Below are 19,629 nucleotides of genomic sequence, written 5' to 3'. Positions count from 1 at the left end.
TTTTTTTTTTCGAGATTTCAAGGTCATCGTATTTTTTTTAAATGGGACCACATATTTTCGCTACAACAGTCTTATAGCTTATAAAAAGACGAATCCAACGATGTGCGATATGTTGACCTTCACGTGACCTTTAGCGAAGGAATTATGAAATGTTTGTCAGTAACTTCAGTACGCGTTCGGAGACGGTAAATGAAGGAATTTCAATTTCATTGAAACAGTCTTAAATTAAATGTTTATTTTAGAAGGTGTTCAAAATGTGCACCATGAACCTGGATACATTTTTGGAGGCGGTAAATAAATTTTTGCTGAACATTTTTCAGTTGTTCTACAGTAATTGATCTCCATGCATGTAGAATCCTTTGTCGCATGTTTTCTGCTGTTGTGGGAATATCATTGTAAACTGTATTTTTTAAGTGCCCCCACAGAAAGAAATCAAGTGGCGTAAGATCCGGCGATCATAAAATCAGTTCCACTTTTTCTGCTGTAGTGTACATGATGGAGAATCTTATTACACTGCTATCGATACCGCAACTTGTTGTGTACGTCGCGGCTTTTTGACAACGCGCTATTGACCCGCTTCGGTCATTCCCCTCTTACAATAATAATGCTTGTAAACATACTTCAACCGTTGAAAGGAGAATATGAATATCTATTTATAAGCACCAGAAACAATTACACGGTACACTGTTTCAATGAAATTGAAATTCCTTCATTTACCGTCTCCGAACGCGTACTGAAGTTACTGACAAACATTTCATAATTCCTTCGCTAAAGGTCACGTGAAGGTCAACATATCGCACATCGTTGGATTCGTCTTTTTATAAGCTATAAGACTGTTGTAGCGAAAATATGTGGTCCCATTTAAAAAAAATACGATGAACTTGAAATCTCGAAAAAAATGACCTTGAAAAAAAAATTCGATCCGTCACCGTATTGGCGCCTTCGAACAGAATACTTTCTCCCCTTGACTTTTTTTTCTATCATACAAAATAAGCGATATATTTAAGGTGGTCAAGTTAGGTGAAATACCCTGTATAATAAAGTCTTCTGCTCGTTATTGTTATCTGTGCCTATACTTTCGACCACAGTGCATCTCCTATTGCTATCCCATTAACAATAAGTATGATATAAAGAAACATTTTAATTTCAACTATAAATAAGTAAATGATCGAGTGGTGTAATTAATATCGCAGTTTGGTTGCGACACATATACTTTACTCTACCAAACAAATTTGTATTGCATATTCAGCACTCATCAAATATTAATATTTTATAAGTGGAGCTATTAAAGGGTGTATTATTGAATTGTGTTTAGGACATCAATTGGCATTGATTCAGCCCTGATTGGAATGGTTACCTCGATTATTGCAGGAATTTTCAGCCACGATTTCCTGCAATAATCGAGGCTCTACCATAATCAGTACACGACACAAAAATGGCAATTTCTGACGCGTGATGATGGAAACGTGCACGGGGCGTGCGATGAGTAAAGATTTAGATGCGCGCGTATCTGTAGAGATCTAGATGCGCCGGATAATGCTGAACTTCGGGCATTAAATTACGAACTCCTTTAAACTAGCGCGAAAATCTGCGTCCGACTGAAACTCGTTTCACACAGATTGCTCCGAGTTTTGCGTAACGTTGTTAATTCCTCGTCTGGCTTTGCACGACGAACAGGGACTGTGGTACGCGCGTCAGACACGACCCGGATTAATCCGGGAATTGGTAGTTTTTGCACGCTGTCCAGAAATTCAACAGGAAATTCTATCGTGATTTTTGTATTTAGTAACCTGTGCAACCTGATACCTACTGGATCATCAGCAACAAGCACCTAATTGTGCATATTAATAATGAAAATATAGTTTAATGTCGCACGCCAACTTAATATTGTGCGACTGTTTAGGGGGATACGCTTGAAGGCTCCAATATATGATATCCGCCAGATGAAGTATTCGTTCTGCTGGTTCGTGTTCGGTGTTATTCTCGGTGTTGCTTGTTTGATTTTTGGACTCAATCTGCTCTTTGGGCCAAGGTCACCATGGGCGTACCCAAGACCATGGGAGGAAGTATTAATCGCTGATTGGTTTTCTATTATATATACGCCGGCCAATCATTTTGGCGGCGAAGTTGGTCGGTGGGAGGCGGCATGTAACGGTGGTTTGTAATAATTTTTGCGGGCCCGGGTTTTTCCGCGAGAAGGCTACGGGCTCTGGCCACCGCTTGGTGCCCAGATGTTTTGTGCGGTACCTGAGTCTGGTCATAAAACATCTGGCACCGGTCGCCGATGTTATTGCAGGTAGTAAAGTCATAGAGTGACTGGATTTGGAGGGTCATGCAGATTTTAAGTGAATTTATTAATTAATTAGCCGCCTTAAGGGCACTTGGTTATAAGCAAAAGCCTTGATTGTTTATAAAAGGTGTGACTCTATATCCGCTGGCTTTATGAATTTACTGTTACGCTGCAACAGTATAAACAAAATTATTTCTTGTACTATACAGTGTTCGGCCATCCGTGGAAAAAATTTTAATGGAAAATTCTAGAGGCCAAAATAAGACGAAAATCAAGAATACCAATTTGTTGATGGAGGCTTCGATAAGAAGATATTAACGTTTAATGTTGAGCCAGTACTGAATTTTTTTCTCGAAAATACGCAGGATTTCGGGGGTATGTCTATTCACCAAAAATAATTATAATTGATCCCCGCAACCGAAAATAATTTTTCCAGAACGATTTGACAAAATTTTTTTTCGCCGAAAAATTTCAGCACCTACCTCTACCTAGCACTCTACCTCTCTTGGTAGAGGTCGCAGAATGAAATACTGATTCTGTATAGGCTCCCGTAAACATCGCCTGTGTTTCGATACAGCCGACGTGGAGTCACCTGTGTGATGCATGCCTTTGATCGCTTATTGCGTTAGTAAATAGGATCTAAATTGTCAGGGCCGGCGTGACTTTTTGCGGGGCCAGGTTCAAAAATTTTGTGGGGCCTGAATACACATTCAAATCCTACACTTAAATTTGACAATGAGGAATTATTTATTTACTAATGCTGTTACATATTATATATTTGTTATAAGATGAATATTAATTAATAATACAATCCAATAATAATATTAAATAATTTTTCTTGCTTTCTTTGACGCCAAATCTTTGGTAACATCATCAAAATCGATTGAATTTGCTACTTCACTTTCTATTGACAGAATATGTAGTCAGGGATGAAAATCTCTCTTGGCTTATCGATGATCGCAGATAATTTTTTATTAATTTCAACCGCGAGAAACTACGTTCTGTTGAAGCCACGGTTACTGGCGTCGTTAACACAATTTGTAATGCGAATAATAAATTTGGATATGCTCCCGAGAGATTGTTCTTTACCGAATAATTGGTTTGCGTTATTGACCGGAACATCTTAATTTCTTCAAACATTTCAGTTCCGTCGAAATCTCCTTCCAAATGTAAGTGAAGATCTTGACAATACTTTAATAAATTCATGTATAGAAAACCAAAAATATTTTGGTGATTTGCATATAATTCGAATCTTCTTTTAAAGGATACTAACCCCTTAACCTACGATTTATGTTTCAACAGCCTGGGCCCAAAGCGTCAACAAGATCGTGCGCAGCCTTCGAGTCATTTCGCGGTTCGGCAAATCGGTCCTAAGTTGTACTAAACGCGCACATCTTGTAGAGATATTTCTCTAATATTTAAGAAAATATATTTCAAAGTGCGAACGTGCGTATCACAAGCCTGGTCTGTGCTGTTCGTGGCGAGTCAAATTACAAACTGCGATCGTTGTACCACGAGCTATACCCGTAGTATTTACATTTGGCCCAACCGATATACCACGAGCTATGCCTGTAGTATGTATTTACATTTGGCCCGACCGATGTACTACGAGCCAGGCCCGTGGTAATCAGTTTTAGCCCGAATAGAAGACTACGTGTCTCACACGTAGTTGTAGGTTAAAGGGCTAACACAGTATCTATTATTTTTAAAATGTAATGTACACAGAAGTATTCTTTGTCGCTGATCGTCGATGATTCATCCTGTCCTTCATAATCGAATAATTTTGATTCTTCCAAAAATTGGGGAGTCTTATTTCTATTTTTTTAAGCAGTTTTTTAAACAAATCCAAGTAATATTTTTTCGCATCCATAATTCGCTTTCAAGGGGCAAAAAATTCAATGAAAGTACAAAATCTGTAATCATGTATGACTTTTGCAAAAAACTATTGATGTAGTTTAATTTCTGTAAAAAGTACATTTCTTTGAAAGCGCCTGGATTTTTTTATCTAAAGTAGTTTCCAGGATATGAGGACTTTATGGAGTTACACTGAACTTTGGTGATTTTTGTCATTCCTTTAAACTGAATCATCACTGCTAAAAAAATGTCTTGCATCTGTTAATGGTATTATCATTCTGTGAAAAGAATCAAAATCGGTGTTTTTAATTGGGTAATTTTCGTAGACCGCGGGACCTCTCAAAACGCGGGGCCGGGTTCCGGCGAACGCGCTGAACCTGCCTTGCACCTACCCTGTAAATTGTATATCGTATTTGGTGTCATTTTAATCAGAAAAGTGTCACGAATATGTTGATGAAGTTTGAAAAAAGGAAGAACAAAAATAAAGATGAATTTCGTTGTTGATTTAATATTGTATATGTACTAGTTAAATCGTGTCATAACTTCAGTACATATATGTATGTATCGCTCGTTTACTGCAATAGTGATATAACCCGAAAAGATATAACTTGCGAATTTGAACTGTTTAACCAACTTATTTTACTCTGAGTTGTCTCACGATTTCGGCAAATAAATGATAGGTCAATTAAATTACAATTCCTTTTTTCAGATGAGGATACACTTTAAAGAAAGGTCAAATGTATATTATAATTTATGAAAAACAATAATAAAAATTATGTTGTACTTGATCTTAGTTAAATCAGAAAACTGTCACAGACATGTTAAAAGTTTCAAAACAAGAAAAGGAAAAATAAAAAATTTGTATTATTGCACTAGTGTTGCCTTAGTAATTTGAGCCCGTATCGTATGACAATGTTCGACGACCGACCGTCAAGCGCGCCGCTATCTTGGGGAACCGCCCATAGGAAGGCATACTCGCCGATACAGCGAGTGCTTAGTTCTAACGGTACGCAGTGGGGATAAGTAGAGGGGATATGATATTTGCCTATATCGTGGACGAGTTCCGAGCTTATATAGAGAAAATACTGTAATTTTTTAACGAAGCCTCAGTCAAAAAATTGATATTCTTGATTTACTTCTTATTTTGGCCTCTAGAATCTCCCATTAAAATTTTTCCCAGGGGTGACTGTAAACAGGGGTAAATGTAAGTTATGTTACTATCGTGAAATTTTATCGTGATTTTTGTATTTATTAACCTGTGCAACCCGATATCTACTGGATTATCAGCAACACGCACCTAATTGTGCATATTAATAATTAAAATATAATTTAATAGACTATGTACTCGATAAATGTATGAACAAAATTATTTCTTACACTACATACAAAAATGACAAACTAAAATGACAAAATCACTATTAATTGTATATGTAAATTATGTTTCTTAAAAAACTTAAAAGTAATTGATAGAGGAATTATTATTTCATTACATATTTGCCGTTTTAAATACAAATATTTAAAAAATAATATCCTCAAAAAATAAGCGAAATAAATATGTTATTTAATTGAATAGGCTACAAGTCACAAATTTGTGACTATTTTTTTGTTGTGTAGCGACCGGTCGTGCGCACATGGGAAAGTTTTTCTCTCGTGCAAACGGCCCACGTAATTTACGACTCTCGTTCGTCGAAGCTGTTTTTGAGGAAGATATTTTCCAGACTCGCGTATCGAATGCGTTTAGTAAATTCTTTTCCTAAGTCCCTCAACAGCAAATAGAGACCGTCGTAAATTAGGGATTTCCAGACGACACTCGACGCGTACCCATCGGAGTTTCGCCAAGTGGGCCCAGCGCGGGTGGTCCGAAGGAAATCTTGCAGTGAGGGCGCAACGTCGTCCCCCTCAATCACCACGCCGTTTCGAAAACAAGCACGCCGTGGGCGTAAGAAATAGGCGGTGATTTGGGAAAAATAAACGGCCCTGATTGGAAAGGCCCAACGCGTGGGGTTAACCAATCAGGGTTGTTTAACAATTTTGCCAGTGCAACCGAGGGGTCGACACGGAGACGAGCGAGGAATAACTACACTTGGTTTTGTGCGCTCTATCCGAGAACAACGGAAAATAAAGAAAGATTTGTCACCCCACAAGAAGTGTAGTTCCTACAACAACCTATCTCAACAGTTGTATTTTTGTTTACAAGAAACAGTGAAATGTAATAACTGATAATGAATATCTGTGGAACAAATGGAAAAACATAACGATTTGTTTCTTTCATATAACATACCATGACAACACATTTCTCATTTATGTTTAAAAAATCATTAAGTTCTTAATATTTATTATGTTATATTCTTTATTAATTTACAGATATAAATGAGTAATTTCTTCTTAAGTGGATATAAAAAGAAGGATTGAATCCTTGATATAGAAAAATAAATTGTTATATTTTTCCATTTTATTTTAATATTTAGATATAACTGTTACTTTTTTACATACAGATTCACCATATATCAATTTTACGGTACCATTAAGTTCTTTATTATATTTCATTTAAGTACAAAAGTAAAATAAAAAGATACAATGAAGAAAGAAATTAATATAACGAAATAATTCATCAGAATTCTAACAAAACTATACGACAAATCTGTATTTGTTTGATTCATAAAGAAGTTTCATGAAATTTATCTCTTGCATGTGCTTGTACTTACTTAAAATTTTAATTTGGAATTTAAGATTATTTTTTAACATAAAATAATTTCTAAAAACAATAAGTGCCACCCATAATTGATCTTTGTTTAATCGTTTGTGTAATTACATTTAGTTACATTTATCAAGAAATATTATACATATATTCGACACTAGTACATACAACATATCGGAAAGAATGAGATATTACAATTAACAGCACTAAAAAAAAAATTTTTTTATTCTGAAACATGTCATGTTTTGTATGAAAATTTAAATTAATAATCAAAACTGCATTACTTCACATTGAGATGAACTCTTACACTATAAATGTACCAATGACTACCATTGCAATTGTTAAAATTCACGTATATTTTGTAACTTTTTAAATCAATTCTATATTTATTGAAACCTATATAATGTAAGTCTTGCGAAAAATATTTCTTTTTTACTCAAAGAAAAAGATGGAGAACCAACAAGGTTAAATTAACAGCATGTATCCATTTGATTTAAATCAGCGAGCTCTGCGGTTTAATCATTCTATAAAATTCGAAAATATTTAGTTATAGAAACGCAAGAGCATACGTACATTTCGAAATATAGATTTTATCGTATATTGGGCTTTTCAATTAACGCTTAATGCATGAAATTTACTGATTGCAGTCAAATGCAGTTGACATCTTCGACCGCATTGCTCATTTTAATGGACATCAATTTCGGCGACTGTTTATTCGGGCAGTTTGCAAGACACGATATTTCCGGTTGCCACTAGGGCATCGCAGTGTTCAGTTATAATGAACATTGCTTTCCATTCGGCCGAAAACAGTGTGCCCCAATTAAATGGGACATTTTCGAAGTAGCCAACAATGTACGCACCGGCTGAAAATTAACCGCAGACGAGCTGAACAGTGGACAATCGATGGATTAAATGTCGAGACAAAATTTAATTTATGACGAATTCTATGTATCGTGTTTTCCATTGAAATAGTTGATTCTGTTAAATTCAATCGAAATTCATTATGTAGAGCGGATCATTGATCATGTGCAAATTTGTTACAATTAATTCTAAAATATTTGGAAAATTGAAAAACTAAAGATTTTGGATTATAGGCGTTCATTTAGAACACTTTGTAAAAATGGTAAACAATTGGTGTTACTTTTATCCATTCGTATGAACTTCGGTCCATTTATTCAATCATTTATAATTCAGGCTAGTTCCACACGAAACGTATGGTCAAATAAATATTGCATTTGAATTTTAAATTTAATTATCCTGGTTAACACAAAGTAAATGTAATGTGAAATCTCACAGATAACGCCATTCTGATCTGTGACACTAGTTTCACAATCAAAAATTACAATTAGCAAGAGATACATTTCATGACAATGGATAAGTTTTAGACCTTATAAACAAATGCATACACTACAGATATTATGCTATAATTAAGCATGGTGAAGTAATTCATGTAGATATATCTTTACATGGTGCTTTACATCCCTTATCCATACCACTTGTCTTCATACAACTTTGTAAATTTTTCAAACGTTTTAAATTATAAAGACTTATTAACAAATCGAACTTAAAAAGTTGAGGAGAAGCTGTACTACAAATAAATGGAAGTAATGAGGAAGTGTAGACAATAACCACGATTCATTTGATGTTGATAAAAAGAATGATATAAAAAAACATTTTGTTGGAAATGCGGCCAATGTAGGCATTGTTGGTGGGCTTGTAGCCGATGGTAGCGAAGTCGAATGGGGTTTCCCCGTTCGAGAGTGGGCTTATGTCTCCTGGGCATGAGACATCCACGTGTATTCTTTCCATAATGTCCAAGTTTATCTTTCTCTTCTTTGATATATATGTGTAGTATTAGTTAATTGCGTTAAATGAAAAATGTATTGTGTACAAGTTTAATATAGTTGTTCTAATTTGGTTAACTTTGTAATATTTCATAATCTCTGATACATTTTAATAACAGTTATAAAATATTCTTAACAAAAATAGAAACACCATTATTATCCATAAAGTAACAGATAACAATATATTTGGCACACGTTGTAAAAATATCAACTATGTTTTTAATTTTAGCAACGCAAATGTTTTACATATTGAGAATTAGAATAAACAACTACGAGAATTAATTGGAATATTAGTTTACGATCAAATACAATAAAATTATTGTGAAATATCGTATTCAACAAAAAAAAATTATTAAATAATAAAAAAAATCAGATACGAAATTATAATAGTATTGTAAGCCAAAAACCTATTAAATCAATATAAAGTATAATTAACATTTAAAATGAAAACTGGTTTTCATTTTGGATATATTATTATAATTATATTTGAAAAAAAACATTAAAATTAAAATGCATATTCCACCAACTTATGGAGATTTACGCGTTTGGATTTAATAGAAGGATGCCCTAAGCGCCATACATGGAACGCGAACGAAAATTTTAATACCAAAGTGTGACAATTGGCTTCTGAATAGTTGAACTGTGACAGAATAATATTTGAGATTGGAATTTTCATAGCTGCAGGTATATTTGATAAATGTTTCAAATTTAATGTGCACATTATGCAAACGTTAGACTTTATTATGGGCCAATACTGCAAGATGTTCGTGGACGCTTATGATACCCAGTGGCTCGAGAGGCAAAATCGCTGCATTCTTAGGAGTACAAAGGAGGCAATAACTACTCGTAAAGAGCACAATATAACCTTCCTAGTGCAGTTTGAGGAGGAGGAAGATTTGATATACGAACCAGGAATTGCAGATTAGCATAAAATGGCTGAAAGGTTCCGAAAATCGTTAGCTGTAACCAAAGATTTAAACATGTTTCTCCCAAAATCACATTTCATGAAGAAACTCATGAGCAGAAAATACACTTTTGTATTTTCGGTTTTCCCCAGTTGACTGGACATATGAATTTTTTAATTAATACATAAAATTTGTATATATTCTAAAAGTCACACAAAATATCCTGAAAATTTGAAAATAATTAATAGAATATTTTATTCACAATAAATTCAATTAGTTCCTCCCAATTGCTACTGTAAGTGTTAAAATCGCATGGTTGACGAACGATTGAAGTCTAAATGAATATCTATTCTCGTGGGCAGTAATTGAGTGATATGTACCTGAAAATTTTGCACGCATGAATGCTCATGACAACACCGTGTGTTGTGGGTGTCAGGTCTTTGACCCTCAGAGTCCGGACTTTCCACTAAAGACAAAGGGTTAAAATGACCTAAAATATACATATGTTACCGCTCGGGTGGTTTAGGATTGGAAAACTGATTATCACTTGTTAAATTTAAAATGGACTGTATATTTATTTTTGCGATCTGAATATAGAAAGGCATTGTTCATTCCCTGTAAGTAAACTTTGACGTTGCACACAATTTTAACAGGAAAGAAAAAGCAGTAACATCCCGACTAAGAATATACCAAAGTCACTCACGAATACTTGATCCAAAAAACTGGACAATCCTATTGTAATTACTGCGATATCGAGCTCTTAACAGTTAACCATCTACTATATGAGTGCAGTGAAACTGAACAACAAAGAAATCAATACGACATAAAACCAGGCACAGCTCAAATGGATCAAAAATGAATAGAAAACACCTTTAAGTACCCAAAGGAAATAAACATCTTCGACAAAATATAATTAACAACAGACAGACATCTGTCGCTAATAACCCTGTAGTCGATGTGACATAAAACCCTCAAGAAGAAGAAGAAGAAGAAAAGCATTATTACAGTACTGAACAAAAATATAAGACACTTCGATCTCTTATATATTTTGCACATATAAAAGAAATATATTGCATATAATATTAACAGTGAGCATACAAAATCTTAAATTCGAAGGACATACAATAAAAAGGTTGGAGAAAAAAATATTAATATAAACTGACATAATTAATATAAACTGATTGGACAAAATTGCAAGATAATTACAAAACAATTGACATTTCTTTAAGAGAAATATCTGATTAAACGTCACACTAATATTTTTGTGAGATCTCTTTTACCTACTTATCATGTAACAATTGATTTCGGATTGTTTTGTATAATATTTTTACTTGTTTTTATTATAACACTTTTAGATAAGTCAATCTAAACATTTTCAATGGTATTTAGGTCGAGTGAACTATTGAACCATTCTAAAACTGTAATTTTCTTTTAAATAAAATAATGTTAAACAGTTTCTACGGCATTACTACGGTAAGTTTTCGCATTTGTGTTGATTCACAGTCGAATAACTACCGACAGAAATCGTAAGAATCGAAAATAGACTAAGCATCTCATAATTTTTTCCAATTAAAATCAACTCGTGTATTTTAACTTTTGCGTTGTATTCCCTTCGAATTCAAGATTTTGTATACATATTCTGTAGATATATAATGTAAATTTTCCTCTTTTACATACAGAAAATATAGAAAGACGCGAGGTGTCTTATATTTTTGTCCACTATTGTAGATTGCTTATGGACAAAAAATTGAAAATGTGGAAAAAAGTTTTAAAGTAAAATAACTTTAATCTTTAGTCTTATATTTATATGCGGAAATATTTTAATTAAATCCGAATTGATGTCGTTGTTCCAATTTCTTCGGTTTGAGGTGTCTGTATTTTTATAAAATACGAGATACTTAAACTTATTTGCACTTTGTTTCAATTTTCTTGAAATTCGAAGCAACTTGCAAAATTGTCCGCTTTTAGCACTACTTTTACTTTTTCCATGGCATTCAGAATGTCTAGAACATTGTATATATCACCACGACTTATAAACTTTCTTCTTTTACATGCAGAAAATGTAGAAATATGTGAAGTGTCTTATATTTTTGTCGAATACTGAAGGTCGTTTAGTCAAGAGGATTGCCCTCTACAACCAGTTTTCTTATTCTAGTCTACAAACTAAAACCCTTCCTCGGTGAAAACGTTACATAACCCTCTCGAACTGAATATGATCCGGGTTTGATACTCGAGGGTTAAAAGCGGTACTTTAATTAAGAAGAGGGAGGATCGTGTGTGAATCGTTAATAATGAATCGATCAGAATAAAATTAAGATAGAGAGAGAGAGAGAGAGAGAGAGAGAGGGAGAGAGAGAGAGAGAGAGAGAGAGAGAGAGAGAGAGAGAGAGAGAGTAACCAAAAATTAACATATGTATGGGGAGTGTCTTCTAAATTAGCGAGGCCTGCTCACTGTAATTAATGTGTCTCCTGCGATATTTATTAGGTTTAATTAAAATTTGTCCATTTGGCTTCAGCTGACCTTTCTGTTCACATATTTTACGAATTTGATACGGTTGTTCTGAACAAAAACAGAAAAGATTGAAACGTGGAATATTTCGTTGAAAATTGAAAATGCGGAATATTTTGCGCTCTGTAGAAAATATTTTTTAAGAGGGCAAAATCCTTTGATGCGTTCAAAAGTAAGACACATTGCAAATAACTGCAGAAACGAAAATAAACATTTAATTGATATAAGTTTTTGTAGTTTTATTTACCATAGTATGAGATATAGAAAGCGTTAATTTAAAAAAAAATGATCTTTGTTTACGTTTGTGACGTCATTGCTTCCAGCGATGTTTTCAGAAACAGTGTGCAAAATAACTCGAGATCTAGATAACCGATTACTTTGAAATTTTGCAGATATCTTTACTACAACATTTATTATGGAATGACGTAGTCATGTTTCAAAAATTTTAATTATTTGAAAAAATATAAACAAAAAACATACAAATTTTTCATCCAAATCGACTTTTCAAATACAAATAGATGCCATTTTGACAATTTTCATTAAAATCAAATTTTTCGAACGTCAATCCCCAAAGAATATACTACAGTTTTTGTCATAACTTCTTAACAAAGCATTTATAGATTTTTGTTTATACATATAACATTTTACTCTCATTTTAATTTGCAGAAGACGCTACTGAAGTGTGTACGGAAAAATGCGGAAAACCCTGTATGTTAAAATCAACGCATTTTTACATTCACGAGGCATTCGTAAAACAAATCAATTCTTCTTTGAAGTCATTCCTTGTACGAACAAATTTAAGTAAAATTACGTAGTACAATACGTTTCAACAATTATTTGGAATTAAATCGTACGTGTGCTAAAATGTCCAAAACACGGTCAAAATGCTTGACAATGTAATTTTTTAAAGAACCCTATATTGTTTAAATGAGTCCTAATATCATTAACTAATAGTTTAATGTATATGGAACAATAAATACTAGTAAGAAAAGGTGACTACAAAATTAGTAAACCCTTGCTTTTATTGTTACAAATTCAAATGGTATGAAGCATAATCACAATTTCCTGATATTTTGTTTAATATTTATACTTTTAATTTCTCTTTATCGAATATGATTCTCCGATGATTATAATAATGAGATAATATTCTTACTATTAACTTTATGGACTTGTGTAAGTATACGTAGAACTTTAAATATCGATTTTGTACAGAAAAGTTATTTTGATCTACCTTAATATTCAATAAAGAAAACGACACTCCTGTTCACCCGCTGATTCTCCATGGAGAGTATGTATTTCTACATGTGCCTATAACAATATACGAGAAGAAAATCTTGTCTGTATTTTCTCCAAAAAATGAAATTTGTGTTTGAAGTACGTAAGTAAGTAGTTGATGATATTATGAATGCTGATAAGTATATTAATCTACGAAAATTTAGAAGAGGCAACAATAAAAATGAATTTAGGAGAATTTCTTTTTCAACAGGACAATGATCCAAATCATGTTCCCAAAAAGAGTATGCAATTTTTTGGTATTTCAGATATTAAGTTACTGGAATGGTCAGCACAAAGTCCTGACTTGAATCCGATAGAGAATTTGTAGTGTGTATTGAATGCCAAACTTCCTTTAGACAAGCAAACGGGTAAAAGTGGAATTTTTTAATAATTTAAAATCAGCATTTGACACTGTTGACAAAGATTACATAGAAATATATATACATAGAAAATAGTAATTGAGGCAAAATTAGTAGTTCTTGGTAGTGTCCATTTACTTCTGTCTCTCTGTAATTGTTTGATTTTTTGTTTAAACCAAATTTGGGCTTACACCGATTAATATTGATTTTAATTGTTATTTAAGTAATCTACAGGGTGTCCCGTAAATAGTGTAAGAACCGGAAAGGGGGGGTAGCTGAGACGATTCTGAACAACAATTTCCTTTGCAAAAATGTCGGATGGAGCTTCGTTTTTGAATTATTAACGAAAAACACTGACCAATCACGGCGCTCGCCTTCCGCGCGCTCAGGGCCGTCCGACCTCGGAGAGCCACCGCGCCGGGTAGGTAGCAAGATGCGCGTTGAAGATACATCGAGGAACGAATACAAATAATTCAAAATACTACCACTACAACTGTTACCTAATTCGTTAATTACTACGTAATTAGTACGTAAATTACTAAATGGAATTTATTAATTATTTGTATTTGCTGTTTCCGAGAAAGAAGGAACAAAATCTCGGTATTTTTAGGAAATTGACCCTTCGCAACCGAGTGACGCTTCTCGGCAGAGTGTTTTAAAATTAAAATAAAAATTATTATCAGAAAATTAAAATAAATACGGTAAGAACCATTTGTAACCGTTTGTTATTAAAAACTGTACTGAAAAAGCAGACTGGATTTCTGCGTACCGAAACATTCCTCGAATGCAAAGGGTTAATAGAGAAATAATTGAAATTCGACTTACCCATTTATCTGCAAATTGACCTACTGCGCTGACAATAGAGCCCGGCCAATGCACCGCTGTCGGTCACAGCAAGGTCAAAAACCCCAACGAAAATCAGCTGATGGGACGGCCCGATCGCTGTACCTGCTTCTCACCCCGAAAAAACTTCACGCACGGTCACTAACACTTTTCACTTTCACATACCGATGTGTTCCGTTGCATCCTACTTCGATTGTTGCTCCTTCCTGGGTTGATAACGGTGCCTGGATGTTGCTCCCTCCTGAATTGTTACTCCTTCCTGAATGGTAGTTGCTCCCTGAATTGTTGCTCCTTCCTGGATTGTTGCTTCTTCGAACCTTGCTCCCTTCAGGATTGTTGTTCCTTTTCGCTGGGATAATGGGCGCGATACGTGCGGGCGGCTTTCTTCGCGTTCCCCTTGGTGTCCGCGAAAACGAAGAACGAACGATAATCCTCTGCGTTTACGCGTTCCATCGCGTGCGTTCGCTTCTGTTCAGAAACGCGTAGGTTCTGTGAAAAATTTTGACTGACAAATTGCATTTCCCTCCCCGAAAAAGTTCCAGGTAAGGCAACCCATTGTCGCGCGATTCGGAGTTACCTGCGATCGACGAACGTGCAGACCATGTTTGCCGCAAATGTTTGCTGCTAAACCGTACGGTCGGCTTTTCTAATACAATTTTTAAGATTCACCGTGAATATTTTTCCATGGAAAATTTGTTATAAAAAAGAAAGAAGAATATACCATGAAAAATTAAATAAAATAAAAAGGTTTTGTTTATAAAAAATAATCCACGAAGAAGGAGTCAATTACATAATAGATAATATGCGATAATAAATAATATTGGAGCAACAAAAAACAAAAATATTTAAAAAGAATATTAAATAATATTTTTTCTAGTTCTTATTTCTCAAATGAAAATTCCAAGAAGATATATTTTTTAATATTTGTGTTAAATATTTTTGTTGTACAATTAAATATGTTATCCATGAAAAAATATTCACGGTGAATCTTAAAAATTCTATTAGAAGAGCCGACCGTACAGTTTAGCAGCAAACATTTGCGGCAAACATGGTCTGCACGTTCGTCGATCGCAGGTAACTCCGAATCGCGCGACAATGGGTTGCCTTACCTGGAACTTTTTCGGGGAGGGAAATGCAATTTGTCAGTCAAAATTTTTCACAGAACCTACGCGTTTCTGAACAGAAGCGAACGCACGCGATGGAACGCGTAAACGCAGAGGATTATCGTTCGTTCTTCGTTTTCGCGGACACCAAGGGGAACGCGAAGAAAGCCGCCCGCACGTATCGCGCCCATTATCCCAGCGAAAAGGAACAACAATCCTGAAGGGAGCAAGGTTCGAAGAAGCAACAATCCAGGAAGGAGCAACAATTCAGGGAGCAACTACCATTCAGGAAGGAGTAACAATTCAGGAGGGAGCAACATCCAGGCACCGTTATCAACCCAGGAAGGAGCAACAATCGAAGTAGGATGCAACGGAACACATCGGTATGTGAAAGTGAAAAGTGTTAGTGACCGTGCGTGAAGTTTTTTCGGGGTGAGAAGCAGGTACAGCGATCGGGCCGTCCCATCAGCTGATTTTCGTTGGGGTTTTTGACCTTGCTGTGACCGACAGCGGTGCATTGGCCGGACTCTATTGTCAGCGCAGTAGGTCAATTTGCAGATAAATGGGTAAGTCGAATTTCAATTATTTCTCTATTAAACCTTTGCATTCGAGGAATGTTTCGGTACGCAGAAATCCAGTCTGCTTTTTCAGTACAGTTTTTAATAACAAACGGTTACAAATGGTTCTTACCGTATTTATTTTAATTTTCTGATAATAATTTTTATTTTAATTTTAAAACACTCTGCCGAGAAGCGTCACTCGGTTGCGAAGGGTCAATTTCCTAAAAATACCGAGATTTTGTTCCTTCTTTCTCGGAAACAGCAAATACAAATAATTAATAAATTCCATTTAGTAATTTACGTACTAATTACGTAGTAATTAACGAATTAGGTAACAGTTGTAGTGGTAGTATTTTTAATTATTTGTATTCGTTCCTCGATGTATCTTCAACGCGCATCTTGCTACCTACCCGGCGCGGTGGCTCTCCGAGGTCGGACGGCCCTGAGCGCGCGGAAGGCGAGGGCCGTGATTGGTCAGTGTTTTTCGTTAATAATTCAAAAACGAAGCGCCATCCGACATTTTTGCAAAGGAAATTGTTGTTCAGAATCGTCTCAGCTACCCCTCATTTCCGGTTCTTACACTATTTACGGGACACCCTGTATATACTATAAGGATAAGTATTAAATAAGGTTTAAACGTGTAATCACGATCCTATATTGTAAGGATGTCAAGGATGATCACAAGCGCATGATCGGATTCTAATACTCGGATACTAAACTTGACGATGTAAACTATATTATTTAATATTACTTGTGGTCCGATAGTAACATAAAATGTAATTTATCCAGGTCTAATAAACCGTACAGCAAAATTACAAAGGTAGCAAAGAAGAGATGTTTTATAAAAGTGTTTCGATAGTAATACACAAGAACGGGAATTTCCCGCGACCGACTGGCGAGCTTTTCTTGGGGATTCCCCTACGGTCGACCAGTACTCCAACGTAAAGCGCCATCGTGCGGCCATAAGCGTGCCACATTACTAAAACTATTTCACATAAAGAACATAAAAAGGAACATAAAACGTAAACGTAAAAACCATAAGTGACTACTCTCGACCAGAGTTTGACGCAGAGTGAGTTTCTGCAGTCAAAGTCGAACCTTCTCGATTCCTATCTACCTAATATTTTAAACAAATGAGGTCATCGCTACGGTGGACCCTTTAGGGAGGGTTCGAGGAGCAAACCCCCGAACTCATTTTGGCTTAAACCTAACAACTTCTATCGATACGTACTTAGCCTTAGCCTAACCACCTTCGACGTCAACAATAACGACCTCACGGTCCAAACACATATACACTTCTTACAATATTGATTAAATTTTGTGGCAAGAATTGAAATTACTTATTGTTTTTGTACACAAATATTTATTCACAAGGATTTACACTAACTATATGCTTATCACACAGCTCCTTGCTGTGTTCCTTTTTCGTTGACTCGAAGGACCACCCAAACTGGTGTTTAGGAAAACCCCGATAACCTTGAAGCCGGTTGCTTCAGGGAAGAGCCCGTTGCTCTTTTTAAGTGCACAAGAGTCTTTCAAAACTTGTGGAGCGTCGAAGCGAGGTTGTACGGCTCGATCAAACGAATCTAATCCAAAAACTTAATGCTCTCTTTAACCTAAGCTCGGCTTCCCCTACCAAGGTGACGAAAACGCATAGTGCTAACCGATGGGAGGATTGGTCACGCCAATCCTCAAAGCCGTCACCTTGGCAGGGCGTTTCCTGCTCTTTGTAACATTCCCGCCCACCCTGCATGCAAGGATGAGCGAGAACGTTGCCTCTTTTATAAATAAACATTTTGGGGAAAGCGAAAGTCCCCAAGAGGCAAGGAAGACCTCCAAGGATTGCAAGTCCCGTGTGAAGTTTGAAGGTTCCTTAATGACCATAATTTGTCAAGTAAAAATGTCTGGAAGTCTTAATCTTCAAAAACAGCGGAGAAGTCACGTCCATATCATAAACCCAGCGATGTTAAGATTCCTTTAGAATTCTTAACAACAATTTTACAATTTACAGACATTCAATCATTCTCTACGATTATTTTATTCACTGCACGTGCTGCTTTCTCAAGAGTTCTCTCTATAACAAAGATAGTTCTTATAATTGGCACGCGCTGTTGCTCTCGCCGCATGTCCTGCATGCTTGCGACACCTGACTCTAATTTATCGTAATCATTTGTCCTAACAAATTTCATCGATATCCTTTTTCATTGTCTGTCCACTTACTTTTGCCTCCGACTGTAGTTGCCAAACCAGTAGTTTCAAGTATGCGATGCACGATTCTGCGCGGCGTTCCCGCAGGTTTCCCGCGTAAAGTGGCCTTTCGATCGCGCGTTGACGCAAGATGCAAGACGCAGAAGGGAAATTAAAAAACGTGACGTGGTCGCGTGCGTCCAGGTGCGCTGGCGACGGGGGCCGATACCGAAGCGTTACCTGTTATATGTATATCGGATTACCGCTATTTTTATTCAAGGTATACAGCTGCGGCTGCGATGGCGGCGGCGGTGGCAACGTCGGTCGGGCTCGATAAGAGCGTAGGTATAGCAGTTAATTATATCAGTGCCCCATTAGCGTGCCAGTACACCACGAGATTGCAATGGCTTTTTCTACACAGGAAGGGTTTGCTGTTGGCGCTGCTGCCTGCCTTTTTTCCACCTGGCTATACACCCAAGTCCGTAACCTGCGCTCGCGCCGCCTTGGTCCGCGCACAAGCCTGCGTAAATACGGGCCAGTAATTACGTTGCTGGAGGGAAATTACCAGTTACCGGGTTGCCGTTGAGTTTTATCCAATTAGGGGATTGCTTCGACCACCGACAGGCCCCCTTCGTAATGCTCGACCGAAATGGTGGCCTCTCTCGCGCCACTCTGCCCCTCCTTTCTTCTGTTTGCAATTTATTCGACTAGATTTTCTTTAGACCTTCTCTCTCTTTCTTTTGCCTTCTTCGCAGCAGCTGCTCGAAACGTGAATGCTTTTTCACTGCCCGTAATTACCATGATTTTTGGCAAAATTATTCAACAAAATTTCCGACTGCTATGTTCGGACCACGCGAACATAGCGCTTATTCGTCGAGTTTCACGTAATTCAGAAACGACGAATTTTCTAAAATTCTTGACGAGAATTTTTACCCTCGTAAGTTAAGCGCAACTGTTTCAATTCTTTAGTTTATGTGTGGTGGGCACTAGTCGTTACCTCCAGTTCAATGTATTTTCTTGACGAAACCTGCAATTTGTAGAAATGTGTGGCGAAATCAGTTTTGCACTGAATCTTTGCTATATCATTCAATCGTCAACGAGTTCCATGTAATTGAAGAACGACGAATTTTCTAAAATTCTTAATGGGCAACCATCATAAGTTATGCGCAACTGTTTCAATTCTATAGTTTATGGTTGTTGGG

The sequence above is a fragment of the Colletes gigas genome, unplaced genomic scaffold (genome assembly GCF_013123115.1).
Source record: "Colletes gigas isolate AHSC1104 unplaced genomic scaffold, ASM1312311v1 Colletes_gigas_Sc00022, whole genome shotgun sequence".
Classification (NCBI taxonomy): Eukaryota; Metazoa; Arthropoda; class Insecta; order Hymenoptera; family Colletidae; genus Colletes; species Colletes gigas.
This window is presented reverse-complemented; position numbering follows the sequence as displayed.